Consider the following 17,321-nt stretch of genomic DNA (forward strand, 5'->3'; position numbering starts at 1 on the left):
ATAAAATGATGTCTTACTTCAATGTGTTTGGTCCTGGAGTGCATTACTGGATTCTTGGTTATACTTATTGCACTTGTGTTATCACACATGATAGGTACTGTTCCCAAATCAACACCAAAGTCCAATAAGTGCTGTTTCATCCAAAGCATCTGAGCACAACAGCTCCCAGCTGCAATATATTCAGCTTCAGCAGTTGATAAAGCGATGCTTGTCTGTTTCTTACTAAACCATGACACAAGAGAGTTTCCAAGTAAATGACAAGTTCCTGAGGTACTTTTCCTGTCGAGTTTACATCCGACAAAGTCTGAATCTGAGTAACCAACTAAAGTACAAGTTGATCCTTTTGGATACCACAATCCAAGACTCTTAGTTCCTACCAAGTATCTGAAAATTCTCTTAACTGCACTGAAGTGAGATTCCTTTGGATTTGATTGATACCTTGCACACATACAAACACTGAACATGATGTCTGGTCGGCTTGCTGTAAGGTAGAGCAGAGATCCTATCATACCACGAAATCTAGTAACATCTACAGGTTTACCTTTCTCATCTCGGTCTAAGTAATTTCCTTGACTCATGGGTGTATCAATGGATTTAAGATTTTCAAAGTTAAATTTCTTTATCAAATCAGAACAGTATTTAGATTGACTAATGAAAATGCCTTGCTTGCTTTGGTTAATTTGAAATCCCAAGAAATATGACAGTTCACCCATCATTGACATTTCAAATTTACCTTTCATCAAATTTTCAAATTCTTTGCACAGTTTATTATTTGTAGATCCAAATATTATGTCATCAACATATACTTGGACAAGCAAGATATCATTTCCAGTAGTTTTTGTGAAAAGGGTCTTGTCAACATTTCCTCTTAAAAAGTTTTGTTGAATAAGGAAATTGCTGAGCTTCTCATACCAAGCTCTTGGAGCTTGTTTTAACCCATAGAGGGCCTTTGAGAGCTTATACACATGATTAGGAAAATCAGGATTTTCAAAACCAGGTGTTTGGCTAACAAAAACTTCCTCTTGAAGGTCACCATTGAGAAAGGCACTTTTCACATCCATTTGATAAAGATTAAAGTCCATTATACAAGCATAAGCCAATAAAATTCTTATGGCTTCTAATCTAGCTACAGGGGCATAGGTTTCATCAAAATCTATTCCCTCCTCTTGACTATAACCCTTGGCTACTAGTCTAGCTTTGTTCCTTGTTATCACACCATTCTCATCCAACTTGTTTCTGAACACCCATCTGGTTCCTATGACATGCTTACCCTCTGGCCTAGGTACTAAACTCCACACCTTGTTTCTCTCAAACTGGTTTAACTCCTCTTGCATAGCAAGTATCCACTCACTATCTAACAGGGCTTCCTTAATGTTCTTAGGTTCAATCTGAGATACAAAGGCTGTAAAGTTACAAAACTGACTAAGGCTTCTCCTAGTTGCAACACCTTTAGAGATATCGCCTATAATGTTGTCTAAAGGGTGGTTTCTGTTGAACTTCCATTCCTTAGGCAACTCACTGGTTTCTATAGGTTCTACAAGGTCTGATCTAGTTGGAGGGTCAGCTATAGGTTGTTCTAGTGGTTCAGATTCTACAACTTCGTCCAAAATGTCATCAACCTTAGAAGGAGTTTTGTTCAAGTTTTCTGTAAATAATTCATCAAACTTTACATGAACTGACTCTTCTATGGTCTTTGTTCTTTTGTTGTAGATTCTATAGGCCTTACTAGTTTGGGAATATCCTAAAAAGATACCTTCATCTGCCTTAGGGTCAAACTTTCCTAGGTGTTCTTTGCCATTGTTCAACACAAAGCACTTACAACCAAAGATTCTAAAGTAGGAAAGGTTTGGTTTTCTACCCTTGTAAAGCTCATAGGGTGTTTTCCTAAGCAGGGGCCTAATGAGAACTCTATTGACAACATGAGTGGCTGTACTAATTGCATCTGCCCAAAAGTACTTAGGTAGGTTGGAGTCCTTAAGCATGGTCCTAGCTAACTCTTCTAGGGATCTATTTTTCCTCTCCACTACCCCATTCTGATGTGGTGTCCTAGGGGCAGAATATACGTGGTTGATTCCATGTAGTTCACAATAATTTTGAAAAGCATCATTTTGGAATTCACCTCCATGATCACTTTTTATTGAAACAATTTTCTGGTCATTCTCATTTTGAACTAAAGCAGCAAATTTTTTAAAAACTGAGAATGTATCACTTTTATGAGCCAAAAACCAGCACATATCCATACAGGTTTCCACCTAAACTCTTAACTTGGGCAGGTCCAAAAAGGTCCATGTGAACTAGCTGCAAAACTCTATTTGTTCTAACCAAATCTATAGAGGGAAAGGGAGTCTTAACCAGTTTACTTTTCTCACATGAATCACACAATCTATCCTTAGAAAACTTCCTATTTGGTAGACCTAAGACTAGTTGTTTGCTAACAAATTTATTCAAATGATTTATATGTATGTGAGCTATTCTTTTATGCCAAAGCCATGTTTCATATGAATTAGACAACAAGCAGCATATAATACTTGGTACAGAATTGAAATCTAACATGTAAATGTTATTAATTCTGTCACCAACTAGCTTTATGTGTTTGTCATCTTTATGCTCAATAATGCAAGATTGTGATGAAAAACTTACTTGAAAACCTTTATCACATAGCTGACTTATACTCAGCAGCAAGTTGTGTTTCAATCCTTCAACGTATAACACATTTTTGATTACTGCAGTTGACTCATTGCCTATGTCACCAGTTCCAATAATCTTTCCTCTGTTGTTGTCACCATATTTGACAAAGCCTCCTTCCTTTAATGTCAAGGACAAGAATTTTGATTTTTCACCTCATGTGCTTTGAGCATCCGCTATCTAAATACCATGAATGCTTAGTGGATGTCAAGCACACCTGCAACATACAATCAGAATTTTGTTTTAGGTCCCCAATTTAAATTGGGTCCTGGATGGTTAGTACAGATTTCTTTGTTATCCAAACTTGCTTCCATCCTCTATTGGCTAATTTTTTAAATTGGCAATTTGACACAAAATGTCCCTTTCTGCAACAGAAATGACATTTGCCATCAAAGGATGAATGTTTGTTTGGTTTAGTAAAGATGTCATACATACTCTTAGCAATAGCAGATTTTTGACCATGTTTGACATTTCTGGTTTGCATATAACCAATACCATATCTGTTTTTATTTCTTTTAACATGCATATTTGGTGTATATCCTAAACCAGATTTTTCATGAACATGTCTTTGATTGCTAAGTATGACATTCAGTTTATCTTTACTATTAGCAAACTTCAATAAATCAGATTTTAATGATGCAACATTATTCTCAAGTTCAATGCATCTTGCAGATTTGTCATGTGAATCCTTTTTCAGTTGTTCACATAAATTTTCAATTTCTTTATGTTCAATATTCATTTGTTCAAGCATTTTCTTTGTGCTTAACAACTGTTTTATGGAATTCACATAATCATCATGCAGCTCATTGAAAGCTTCTTGTAGCTCATCATAGGTTGGATTAGGTTGTGAACTAACCTCATTTTCTGATTCTGAATCGGTATTAGCCATGAGACACAGATTCGCTTCTTCTTCATCCGAAGAGGCAGAGGATTCATCGTTATCATTCCATGCAATATAAGCTTTTCTGGTTTTGGTGACTGGTTCCTTGCCTTTTGGTTTTGTAGCTCTATTCTTGTTCTGCAATTTGTAGCATTCTGACTTTATGTGACCAGTCTTACCACATTCATAGCTTGTAATTGTCTTGTTGTCACTAGTCTTAGAGCTAGATGGCTTTCTGAATTTGTTGTCTTTCTTCTTCAGAAACTTCTGAAATTTCTTGACAAGCAACCCGATTTCCGGCTCTTCAGATTCACTACTGGATTGATCTGAGCAGCTATCTGATTCAGTTTTCGATTGCTGGGCTTGAACCTTCAGGGATAGTCCTTTCTTTTTGCGGCTTTCCATCTCTGATTCGTCCAGTCGATGTAATTCCATTTCATGTTCCCTTAGTTTTCCAAACAAAGTTGCAGTCGTCATCTTTGCTAGATCTTTAGATTCTGCTATGGCTGTTATTTTTGGCTGCCATTCTCTGGTTAGACACCTCATAATTTTTCCAATCTGCTATTCGTTGTCCACTTGCTTTCCCAATGCGTGAAGATTGTTCACAATGTGTGTGAATCTGGTTTGCAGATCGCTGATGGATTCGTCCTTTTTCATGCTGAATAATTCATATTCGTGCATAAGTGTGTTTACGCGAGCTCTCTTCACATCTGTGGTTCCTTCATGTGTTTCTTGAAGAATGTCCCACATTTCTTTTGCTGACTTGCAGTTTGACACTCTAAAGAATTCTTCTGCACAAAGAGCAGATGTTATAATGTTCTTAGCCTTAGCATTATAACCTACCTTCTTTTTATCGTCCTCAGACCATTCGCTTTGGGCTTGGGAATCATCGAGTCATTTGTTCCTGCAATCTTGGGAATGTATGGGCCATTTTCAACAGCGTCAAGGATGTCTATGCCACTGGCTTCCAGGAAGATCAGCATCCTGTGCTTCCAGTACATATAAGCTGTTCCGTTGAAAGCTGGAGGTCTTGCTAACGATGCGCCTTCTCCCAGAAAATCGTTTGAGGCCATAGTGCTTTTATGAGTATTACCTCTCGAAAAGTTAGGCTCTGAGGCCAATTGTTGGTATATATGACCTCGTAATAAGCGGAATATATCAGAATGTATCAGTTCTTTATGAAATTAAATCAATTTCATACACACAGCGGAAATTAAATTGTGGCATACAAGATTAGCAAGTTTTATTAGATTGATATGAGATTAATCAAGATGCATACAAGTCAAATTATCAGATTAAACAATATTACTTATTACAGAATATGTTTAACATGCATCTAATTTTAATCACATATACAGATATATCAAGACGAAACCTATCTATCTCTCACAATCTCTTTCCTATTGCTCACCCCTTGATCCTTGTAGTCAATCAGCAGACTCACACAAAATCAAAGTATGGCTCCTTCTTGATGAAGCCTCTCACCCAAGAAGATCGCCACCAGTTTCTAGCTGGATTTCTAGAAGTCGTTTTCTTTACAAAGTATTTAATTCAAATAGAATAAAAGAAGTCTTCAATCTTGAACAATGTGTCTTCTCACGAATCTGGTTATTCAATGATGGATTATGAGAACATTGTCTTTTCTCTCAAGAATATCTTTTTCAGCTCTCTCAATGATTATGGATAATCTTTTTGGCTTTGATTTGAAAAAGCAATATCAGAATGTTAACAAGGTGTTGTATTGTGTTAATGAGAGTTTTTGAGTGTTTCTCATTGTTAATCAATGATGGATTATGAGAACATTGTCTTTTCTCTCAAGAATATCTTTTTCAGCTCTCTCAATGATTATGGATAATCTTTTTGGCTTTGATTTGAAAAAGCAATATCAGAATGTTAACAAGGTGTTGTATTGTGTTAATGAGAGTTTTTGAGTGTTTCTCATTGTTAATGAGAGAATGATTGAAAAACAGTTTATATAGTTTCTGAAAAACAACTAATAAATCGATTTGCCAATCGATTCATTAAAGTTATAAAACAGGTCAAATCGATTTGCCAATCGATTATCGCGAGTCTTGTTTTTCTTGAATCTTGAAACTACATAAGCCAATCGATTTGTCAATCGATTCTTTAAACAAACTATATTTCAGTGAATTATGTTAAGACTTATATGCATCGATTTCATAATCGATTTCATATAATGGGTGTGCATTTTACAGCGCTTTTGTTAAAAAGTGCTGTAAAATGCAGAACCATAATTTCTTATTATGGGGTGCATGTTACAGCGCTTTGTTGCAAAAGCGCTGTAAAATGTGCATAACAAGCGCGCATTATATTTACATGTTTTATAGCGCTTTTTTAAAAGCGCTGTTGTATCATTTACAGCGCTCGATTCCACATCGCTTTTTTTTTTTTTGAAAAAGCGTTGTAAATGGATTGAAAAAATCGCTGTAAAATGCAGTTTTTCGCGTAGTGTTTGGCTAATTAATTTTTAAATGCAAAAGAACTAGTATGCATTAACAATCCATAAGAGATGAGAATTACTAATTAGATTTTGAACGATGATTAAATTTCAATGCAACTATACTCATCAATATTTTTACCTTCAGCACTGATATGCACAATATTTTAGTATATATTGATACAAATTTCATTTTAAGAAAATATGCACGTTAAGTCTCTATTCATTTTAAGTATGTTTTTTTGTCAAAATTTATAAATTAAATTGACTAATAAAAGGTACATTTAAAGATTAAATTATCTAACAAAAAAAAACATTCATGATTAAAATGAGCAATAAAAGACACATTTAAATATTTTTTACGATTTTGATAAATTCAAGTAGAAATATTAACGAGGTGAGAGAAGACAGTATTCTCCTGCCCCGTCCCTACTACTCAAAATGTTCATCATTCCTATTCCTTGCTTTAAAGATTTTTTTCTCCTCATCTCCATCCTCATGGATCCTCACAGTCTCCACCAAGACCCATCAACGTAAGAAGATAATTTTATTTCTCTTATTTTTAATAAAATTAGTAATTATAAAATTTAAAATTTAACCATGAAACAAATGAAAAATTATGACATTGTTGTGAGGCATGTAACAACAATAAAAATCAGATATAAAATAAATTTATACACATATTAAGTGAATATACAAATAAATATAATATATAAAATACTTGAATAAATACATACAAAGTTATTTTGTAAATTGGTTGGGGGCGAGTCCCCACATGAAGAGGTATAATAGAGACCCCTTGTTAAGGAGTTTTTTTGGGCTCTAACCAACTATTTTATTATTTTTTTTGGACCCAAGTCAAGGGGCTCTGGGCCCCATTTCATTTCCTACTCACAATTTGGGAACACATAACACACAATTTGGAACACTAGCAATGTGCAATAACTTCTCAAGATCCATTTTCTCTTCCTTCACCGTTGATTCTCATTCCATGCACTATTACAGTCATTTTTCGTCCTCTGCTAATGTTACCTTCTTCCATGGTAAGCTTCATTGTCTCGATCTTCAGGCCTCTATTATTGTTACGGTCGTTTTCGAACTTTCATGTACTTTCAGATAAAAGTCCTACGATTATGAAAAAATCTTTATAGTTTTTCTATCTTCGATTATGAATCTGCTATAAAGGCTTAGTAACTTTCATTATGCGTTGTTGTTCTTGAATCTTTGATAGGACTAAGATTCCAAATAATTTTTGAATTTTTTTCACATACCCATTACTTCATTTTAATAGAAATAGAGGTTTTTGAGATTGAATTTGAATTGTTCTTGTGATTGTGAATTTGAGACTACTATATGCAAAAATGGTTTTCCTAATAGATGAATTGTGGTTTTATGCACTTTTTTATGCTTATTTTGAAGCTTTTTATGTGGTTATATCAAAACTTTCCCATCATGCTTAATCATTCACCTATTTTCATATTGGAAGAAAGTGAAGTTGGATTCTCTGAACCGGTGACCTTCCAGGTGCATCATTTATAATGTCCTTTATTAGTTATTTACTTGGCTAGCTACATGCTTAAGTTCTTTGACTATATACAATTTTATTTTAACAATCTCAAGTTATCCTATGATTAATTGTATGCTATTTTTTTTACATGCATAGTAACTTCTTTTTTATGTTATAGTATGGAATCTATGAATATGAACATGAATATAGAAGATGAAACGGTTGATTAAGTTCCTTTTGAAGTATTTGGAAATATCAATTCACATAAGAAACCAATGTCCACAATTTAGAAGTTTTTTTCCAAAAATCGATAAAGATGAAGATGGGGTGGAAAGGTTGCATGGAATCTTAGTAGTAATGAATTAAATATTGGAAAAACCCTAAGTTTTGCCAAAATTATGGGACTTCACATATATTTTGTTATGTGTTTTCTTTGTAAAAGTATCTTATTAAATCTTTTTTTTATCAAGATGAGTTGTCTAACATGATTAGAATCAACAAAAAACAAAAAAAACACCATCGTGATTTGTTTACAGAAGCTAGTATTGCACATGATCTTCCTTTTATCTTTGTTAAGTACGATAAAATTCGAGTATGGGTGCATTATTTGAATCTTTATGTTCAAACGGTCTATAGGAGTACCATTGTTTCGAATATTGAAAAAGATTTAACACAGAGAAGACTAAGCTTAAGGAATTCATGGGTAGAATTCCAAATCAAATTTGTCTAAAATCATATGTTTGGACAACATCTACTAGTGAGGGTTATATTTGTTTAACCACTCTTTTTTTTATGAACAATGAAAGTTAATCAGTCATGTTATTAACTTTTGTCGAGTGAAACCCCCACACAATGGTATTGTATTGAAAGTCACTTTTCTCATTGCTTAAAGAAATGGGGAATAGATAATAAAATGTTTTCTATTACCTTGGATAATGCCTCTTCCAATGAGAACAACATCTTTTTGAAACTACATCTTTTTGTATAAAGCAATTTTCTATGTGATGGTGAGTATTTTCATGTTCGAACTAAACCCACATACTTAACTTAATTGTTCAGAAAGGTTAAAAAGTGGCCAATGAAGCACTATAGAAAATAGATATAGTGTCAAGTATATTAAAGGATTTGGTGAAAGAATGGTCAAACTTAAAGATTGTGTCATTGATGCGAAAATAAGCATTAGTGGTGGTTTAAGATAAGGTGTGTGTACAAGGTGATATATGACATATTTAATGCTTGAAAGTGCCTTAAAATATAGAAAAGTTTTTAACTTTTTACAAGTGGCATATTGGAGTTATAAACCAGATACCATATGATTGTTTATGCCATCCAAATAAGGCTAAGAAATGTAAAATCATAAGTGTAAACTTTTTCACTTTCCCCCCTCTCACTCATCCCAATATACCATCTGATTGTTTAAGCCATCTAGAGAAGGAAATAAGGCTAAGATATGTAATATCATAAGTGTAAGCTTTTTATGCTAAAATAGTCATTAACTTTATTTCATTTCAACCCTTCTAACTTTTAGATTACTAACATTGATATTGATTTATTATACATTATAGGATTTTAAAGCTTTTCAAAATCAGTCTACATCTATCACCGAGAAGAGTGATTGTATATCTTGAAGAAAAGTCCATTGAACTTGATAAAGAACACTACGAAGCTTTTGAGGTTCCTTTATTGGGAGGTTTATGGGAAAAAGTATCATGTACTCTCCTTAATGACATGAGATGTGCTTAATATTTCTATTACCACAGTGGCATGAGAATGTTCTTTCAATATTGGTGGATGTGTTCTCACCAAATACACAAGTTCCATTCTTCTTGAACACGTCCAAATATTGATTTGTACTCAAAACTGAATATATGGATTTAATGAAAATCTAAATCGTAATATTTATTATTATAATTTATTTTATCTTGCATAATTATCTCAACATTGATTATCTAATTGTTTCAATTGTATGTGTTTTTAAGATGATGATGATGATGGATACAATACTCCTATTTGTAAGGATGAATCTAGTACTACTATCTATCCCTCATGAGACTTTTGGATGACAAGATAGTGTTTTGTTTCAATTGGTTTTACTTGTTACTTCGTGTTAGCTATGTTTAGATAGAATATTGGTTCTTTCTCTTTGGAATAGAGTTTTTCATGATTACTTATGATAATACTTAATTAATATGAGGATCTTCTTATATTGATAATTTAAGTATCAAATTTTGATGAACTTCATTTATTGGTGTTTATATTTGAAATTGTTTGTTGTCAATTGGTATACGATTAAATGATTTTTGTGTAGTTATTTAGATTGTTTTTGTATCATTTCCGTCAAAAACATCAAAATCTACTATTTTGTCAAGTGAAAACTCATAAATATGTATCATATAATACGTTTTATTAAACTTTTGATGAAGATACTACACAAATATTTTTTTTAAATCATGTTGAAAAACAAAATTGAAAAAAATGGGCCAAGGGACCCACTATGCCTACATGGTTTTGTGGGCTTTTTGATCTTGTAAGCTTCATTAAGTGGGTCATTTTAGCCAAAAGGTTTTTTGGACCCCTCCAATATGTGGATTGGGGCCAATATATACGATGCTTTGAAATTTGACACCTCTACAATCAAAGATTATTCTACAAAATTTCACATGTTAGAACCAAGTAGGTTTGAAGAACTATAGCCTTTACTTGAATTGATGATAACAAAATTATTTTGTGGGAACAATTTAAAGCACCAATGTTCTATTTAAATGTCCAGTTACTAGATCAGGTTTATTTTCAAATGACTTTATGTTGCACCCTTTTGTGATTGGACTAAGTTAAAGGAATACCAAGAATTTCCTTTGATTTATGTATTCTAATTTGGTGAACACAATTTCAAAGAGGCCTCTAGTGTTCTAATAATGCAAGCAATGCTCTAATTAGTTTGGCTTTGATGACTACAACAAACATTTGATCGTCTGCATCTGATAAGAGCGACAAAAACAAGTGTTTGTTTGTCTTTGATAATCATGCAAGCATTTGATCGTTTGATTCTGTTTAAAAGCCAATGTTCTAATGAAAAGTCAATGTTTCAATGTAAAGTCAATGCTCGAAAGAAGACAAATTTTGTGCACCATCTGCTCAACATTCTGAATCCATTATTTATTTGAAGGTTTATGTGACATACTCTGATCAAGATATCATCTGCTCTATTTGTCTCCATATCAAGATACAAAATATAAGATTATTTCTAGACAAGGTTTAATGGCGAATCAATCTCTGAAGATTTGATAAGAAACTTCATGATACATGATGATTTCTTGCAATTAGAACAACAACCAAAAAACCATAAAGTTCACTATAAAAGGGCGTGCAACCCTCATTGAAGAATACAACAACAAAAATGCACTACAATAAACACAATACAATCGTCTCTGCACTCTTTCTCTCTATCTTTTATTTTTGTATAAGTGTTGAGAAACAATTTTATGAGAATACAACTTTGTAAACACCTTCTTGTAAGAGTCATTCAGAAACTCTTAAACATTTCATTTTTGTAACCTAGCCCAATAGTGGTTTCATTCTTCAACAATTTGATTTTAATAAGCTTGGAGGTTACAAAGACTTGAACACAGTTAGTTTGACTAGTTGATGTTCAATGGAAGTGTGATTATGTTGATGAATTAGAGGATTCAATCCTTTAGTTTATAGGGAATGAACGTAGCTACAGTCTTTGTGGTGAACCGGGATAATTTGGCTGTGTTGTTTTGTGTTTATGTTCAATTTTCTTTATTTTCATCATCTTGTTTTAATAATGTTCAAACGTTTTTAAAATAAAACGCAATTCAAACCTCCATTTTGTATGTTCTTTGTTCTACATGACATATTTGATGACCAAAATGATTGATTATCCATTTTTTATATAACATTTTGGTTTCTTTTTATTTTTATTTTTTTTTTCATTGTTACTTTTTTGGAAATTACTAATCAAATGTTTAGATTTGGGCCAAGTCCCACGATACAAGGAGAGAAATTGTTAAACCAAGGAAGTGGTTTCAATCCTAGATGCAACTAAACAATAGTGCTCAACAAAACTTCCACAATAAGTGTTAGGAAACAATTTCAGATTCAGAGAGGAAACCAAACCATAATAATAATTTTCAATATGTGATGGGTAGAGGTCGTATTCCTTGCTAATCCCAATCACATGAACACCGCACCTAGCCTCGGTATAAGCGATATCTTGGAATGTTGTTGTGAGGAAGGGGGTTGCCATGATCAAACAACCCTTAGAATTTTACCCCACCACGCCTAGTCCTCACCAGTCATCCATAGTCAAATGAGCATTGTAGTTGATTTGGAGTAGTTAAGGAGGAGGACATCACCTACAAACACTACAATTTGGACAATCCTTAAAAACATGGTACATCGTTTCTATATGAGTGTTGTATCTAGGACATACAGTAGAGCAAACATCTCTTCCTATGTTCAAAAGTTGTCTTGTAGGGATAACATTGTGTAGAATATTTCGAAGCAGATGGGGTTGTTTAGGAGGGATATTGAGTTGTCAAATTTCCACCCAGTAGATTATCCCTATAAAGCATGGGATTCCATACATTTCCATTATTGAATCGAATGATACCTTGACATAATCGAGTAATTTTCATCCTCCGGTAGAATCTTGTTGCCTTCATTAAATAATTTATGAAAATAATTCTTTCACTTATCCTTCATATCTTTATCTTGAACTAAAATTTTACGTTCTTCATCTTTCATACATTTCACTTGGTCCAAATCCATTGTCTTTCTTTCTTGCCACTTAACCATTCTATACATAGATTTCTCTACCTACTTGGTGCCTAAGGCTTGGTATAACCCTTAAAGTCTTTAGTTCTCGGTTCATCCACCACCTTCTTGGTATCATTTTTAGATTTTTTATTTTATTTTCCAACTTTCATCATTTTGACACCTAAACCAATGCTTAAAATATTATCTTTTTATTATAACTTTATTCTTCACACTTTCATTCCACCACCAAGATTTTTTACCTCAAGGCCCAAATCTTTCATTTTGTCCAACATCTCTTCTGCTACATTTTTAATCATCTTTGCATCTTGTCATACATATTATTGGCCCTTCCTTGTGGCTCCCAATAAAATCTCCCTAAAACAACTTGTATTGGAAGATCCTTTATTTTTTTCACCCTTCAAATGTCACTACTTGACCTTCTAACCCTAACATCCATAACCAAGACTCCATGTTGGTTTGTCAAGCTCTCTCTTGATGAATTTTTTAGTCCATTCAAATCTTAATATATGATTTCCTTATACAAAATAGATAAAATTGGGAATATGGCACCCCTCTCTTGTATGTGATAAGATGTTCCTCGTGTTTCACAAAACAGGTATTAGTTATAGTAAGATCAAAATTCGACGAAAATCTAGGATAGATTTAGCCTCTGCAATCACCTCCCCGAGGCCATCCCCGCTTTTGGAATCAATAGTTCATTTCTCTTTAATGGAAGCTAATCAAGATAATATATTCAATGGATCATATGCTAGAAATGAGTACATCTTTTTTTCAGGAGACAAACATGTCAACAGACACTCGTTAAAGACCATCATCTAATTACAAATTTGCATCAAGGTTAGTCTGCCAATTTATTGAGATCGATCTTATTAAACGTAACACACCATTCACTCCAACTATCTAGTCTTTATTTAACAAAAGAATGAGCATAAAAAAAACCACATAAGAATGAGCATAGAAAAAAATATATTGTTAGAGGAAAAATTATTTCATATTAGGATGGTGCACTACGCCAAAAATGACATTTAACAGCGCCCATTTTACAGCGCTTGCTAAACACAAGCGTTGTTGTAATTATATTTTAAAAATAACGGAACCTATTACATCGCTTTTGATGTAGCGCTGTAAAACAAGCGCTGTAGTAGGTCATATAACGTTTGCGCATCACGTTATAAGGCTTTTACAGCGCTTGTCAAAAAAGCGCTGTAAAAGGAAGCGCTTTCGCGTATCAGTTACAGCGCTTTTTCACAAGCGCAGTACAACACATGCGCTTTCATTGAATTTAACTACCTATTACAGCGCTTTTTTCACAAGCGCTGTAAAACACATGCGCTTTCATTGAATTTAACTACCTATTACAGCGCTTTTTTCACAAGCGCTGTAAAACACATGCGCTTTCATTGAATTTAACTACCTATTACAGCGCTTTTTTCACAAGCGCTGTAAAACACATGCGCTTTCATTGAATTTAACTACCTATTATAGCGCTTTTTTCACAAGCGCTGTAAAATACATCTTTCAAATAATTATATAACTACTTATTACAGCGCTTTTTTCACAAGCGCTGTAAAACACATCCGCTTTCATTGAATTTAACTACTTATTACAGCGCTTTTTTCACAAGCGCTGTAAAACACATGCGCTTTCATTGAATTTAACTACCTATTACAGCGCGTTTTTCACAAGCGCTGTAAAATACATCTTTCAAATAATTATATACGTTGGAAACCCTCATATCCTCTACATCTTTCAAATAATTATATACGTTGGGAACCCTAATATCCTCTACGTACTGTGCGGCCATCTACGTTGTCTAAGGTATTTTTTACACATGATCTGTTATGTTTTGAAATTGTCAAAAATTGTCAAAAACTCATACCACATGATCTGTTCTGTTTTGAAATTGTTAGTTGATATTGGTTTCTTTTTGAAACTTGTTGATATGTTTTGAAAGCTTATTATTTTTGTTACTGCATTTATATAGGTGGTATAATATGGATAGGAAATGGATTTCAGCCAATCGATTGTCAAAAGAGTATGAAATTGGAGTGAAGGAGTTTGTTGAGTTTGCAGTGAAGAATGCAAAAGATCCAAATAGAGTAGTTTGTCCTTGTTTAAAATGTTGTTTTGGAAAACGTGTTAGAGAAGATGAATTAGAAGGACATCTAGTATGTAATGGAATTGATCAAAGCTACACATGTTGGATAAGACATGGTGAGAAAAAAAAAGGAAACATTAATTTTGAGAATAGTTCTACATATGCTTCAACTGATTTCGATACAGATACATATGAGCCGGACCGAGTTGATGAGATTGCAAAAGCAGTTGAAGAAGATCTTCGAGATTGTCCTAAAATGTTTGAAAGTTTGTTGAGTGATGCAGAGAAAGAATTATATAATGGTTGTACTAAATTCACAAGACTGTCAGCGATATTAAAGTTGTACAACTTAAAAGCGAGTAATGGATGGTCTGATAAAAGCTTTACAGAATTATTAACACTCATAAAAGATATGTTGCCAGATGATAATGAACTTCCCAGTCGAACCTACGAGGCTAAACGGATTTTGTGTTCTATTGGAATGAGTTACGAAAGGATTCATGCGTGTCCTAACGATTGCATTTTATTTCGAAACGAATATGAACTACTTAAGGCGTGTCCGAAATGCAATGTCTCTCGATATAAGAAGAAAGAATCTACTCCAGCAAAAGTCGTGTGGTATTTTCCTATAATACCAAGATTTAGGCGCATGTATCGCAGTGAAGAAGATTCAAAACACTTGACATGGCATGCAGATGAAAGAATTAGAGATGGAATGTTTCGACACCCTGCAGATTCCCCACAATGGGCAAAAATTGATCACGAGTATCCTGAATTCGGGATAGAGTCAAGAAATCTAAGACTTGCACTTTCTACTGATGGAATGAATCCACATGGTCTTCAAAGCATCTCACATAGCACGTGGCCTGTGATTTTGGTAATATATAACCTACCTCCATGGTTATGTATGAAGCGTAAGTTTATGATGTTGTCTCTGTTAATTTCTGGACCCAAACAACCGGGGAATGATATCGACGTATACTTGACTCCTCTAATCGAAAATTTAAAAAGTATGTGGGAGACAGGTGTGGAAGTTTATGATGGGTATAAGAAAGAATGTTTCAATTTGAGGGCTATGTTGTTCGGCACAATTAATGATTTTCCAGCATATGGTAATTTATCAGGATATAGCATTAAAGGTCAGTGTGCATGTCCTATATGTGAAGAGAGTACAAATTGGATGCGGTTGAAACATTGTAAGAAGAATGTGTTTCTTGGACATCGTAGATTTTTACCTTATAGTCATCAGTATCGTGGGTGGAGAAATGCATTCAATGGAAAATCAGAGGAAGGTAAAGCTCCTTTAGCACCGACTGGATATCAAATACTTGAAAAAGTACAAGGTTTGACCAATAAATTTGGCAAACCTTTTGCGGGAGAGCTGGTGAAAACTGGGTGGAAGAAAAAGTCAATTTTCTTTGAATTGCCATATTGGAAGTCATTGTATGTAAGACATTTCCTCGATGTGATGCATATTGAGAAAAATGTATTTGAAAGTGTTATTGGTACGTTACTCAATGTTCCAGGAAAGTCTAAAGATGGCGTCAATGCAAGATTGGACTTGGTCGATATGGGAATAAGAAATGAACTGGCTCCAGTAAAGAAAGGAAATCGCACATATCTACCTCCAGCCGCTCATACTCTATCTAGAAAGGAAAAAATTGTTTTATGTAAATTTCTACACGAAGTTAAAGTTCCAGAAGGATACTCTTCGAACATTAAAAATTTGGTTTGTATGAAAGACCTCAAGTTAAAAGGTTTGAAGACCCATGATTGTCATATTATAATGGAGCATTTGCTACCAATAGGTATACGTTCCATTTTACCTGAAAAAGTTCGACTAGCCTTAACTAGATTATGTTTCTTCTTCAGGGAAATTTGTAGTAAAGTGATCGACCCTCAGAAATTACCGACATTGCAGAGGGAAATTGTTGTTACTTTGTGTGAGCTTGAAATGTATTTCCCACCATCGTTTTTTGATATAATGGTTCACCTTACTGTTCATCTGGTTAAGGAGACACAACTTTGTGGGCCAGCTTATATGAGATGGATGTATCCGATAGAACGATATATGAAAATATTAAAAGGGTACGTAAAAAGTAGAAGTCGACCAGAAGGTTGTATTGCTGAACGATACATTGTTGAAGAGGCTGCTGAATTTTGTACTGAATATCTGTCCAATGTTGAATCCATAGGGCTTCCCATGTCTCGTCATTCGGGAAGACTATCAGGAGAAGGGATAACTGGAAGGAGACTACTGACTATATCAAGGACAGAATGGGAGCAGGCACAATTGTATGTTCTGCACAATGATGATGAGGTTCAACCGTATGTTACAATACACATTGATCAGTTATCTCGTTTGAACATGAATAGGAATCAAAATTGGATAACTCGAGAGCACAATCGAAGTTTTGTAACATGGTTAAAAAATCACATAATGTCAAAATTTGATATAGACCCCGGATCAATTTCAAATAGATTGAGGTGGCTAGCAAATGGTCCGAGCTTACATGTCTTTTCTTACACTGGTTATGTTATTAACGGCTACACATTTTATACCAAAGAACAAGATGATCAGACCACTATGCAAAATAGTGGAGTCACTCTCGTAGCTGAAGCGATGCATGTCTCAAGTGCAAAAGACAAAAACCCAATATATGCAAATCTATCATATTTTGGGGTTATCGAGCGCATATGGGAGTTAGACTACACAATGTTTCGTGTTCCCATATTTGGTTGCAAGTGGGTCGATAATAATAATGGCGTTCGGATTGATGAGTCAGGATTCTTGCTTGTCGATTTTAATAGGGTGGGATACAAAGACGAGCCTTTTATTTTAGCGTCGCAAGCTCAACAAGTGTTTTATGTCACTGATCCTTCTAATGAT

General features: G+C 34.0%; 1 long non-coding RNA gene across 2 annotated transcripts; it reads left to right on the forward strand.

Annotated features, from left to right (window-relative positions):
• Positions 1-6,836: 6,836 nt before the first annotated feature.
• LOC101514918 (uncharacterized) lies at positions 6,837-9,445 on the forward strand. 2 transcript variants are annotated; one of them, XR_189794.4, is made up of 3 exons: positions 6,844-7,066; positions 7,510-7,547; positions 9,096-9,445. It is a non-coding gene; the product is annotated as an uncharacterized lncRNA (long non-coding RNA). The 2 variants fall into 2 exon arrangements; XR_003472877.2 differs by lacking the exon at positions 7,510-7,547 and having other exon boundaries at positions 6,837-7,066.
• Positions 9,446-17,321: the final 7,876 nt, after the last annotated feature.

This window comes from Cicer arietinum, chromosome 5, assembly GCF_000331145.2.
Source record: "Cicer arietinum cultivar CDC Frontier isolate Library 1 chromosome 5, Cicar.CDCFrontier_v2.0, whole genome shotgun sequence".
Lineage (NCBI taxonomy): Eukaryota > Viridiplantae > Streptophyta > Magnoliopsida > Fabales > Fabaceae > Cicer > Cicer arietinum.